Here is a 582-nt window from a genome sequence, read left to right as displayed (position 1 = left end):
TAGCGCAGTGGTTAGCGCGTCCGCTTTGTTCAATCCACGTTGTGTCCACCTTCTTGTTCGACTCACACTCACTTGTACGCTGTGCTGGGGCGCCTACGACAACACCGCGCCATTATGCTTCTCCGCGAGGTAAAGCATACATCTGAGTCTGTTTCCAACAGCTGCGCAGGACTACTGGTTAGGGCTGCTTAGCCTACCTCGTAGCCCGACTCATTGCGGGACAAGCTCGCTTTACGGCGTAGTCAAACAGCAGACACCCCTCAACCGTCGACTGAAGCCAGCGGCACAATCGTCGATCTGTCGAGTTCGGCGTACCACCCCGCCGGTTTTGCCGTTTGTGTGTTGGTGTAGTCTCGACGTCAAAAGACTTGGGTGTGTGGCGATGGCTGGTGACTTGTTTGGACGAGTCAGCTCGCTGTTGGCGCTTGGATGAATAGTTGAATGCTAAGCGTGCAATTCGATGCAAGAAGCGGGGGGTAGAGGATAGAGCAAGTGCATGCAAATGTGCTGTATGTGAATGCGTGACTATATCGCGCGTGGGGGCGTCAGAAATTCTTTTCAGATGGTGGAGGTTTAGGTATC

This window comes from Phytophthora infestans, genomic scaffold, assembly GCF_000142945.1.
Source record: "Phytophthora infestans T30-4 supercont1.25 genomic scaffold, whole genome shotgun sequence".
NCBI classification, from domain to species: domain Eukaryota; phylum Oomycota; class Peronosporomycetes; order Peronosporales; family Peronosporaceae; genus Phytophthora; species Phytophthora infestans.
The sequence above is the reverse complement of the archived record's forward strand: the minus strand, read 5'-3'. Positions refer to the sequence as shown.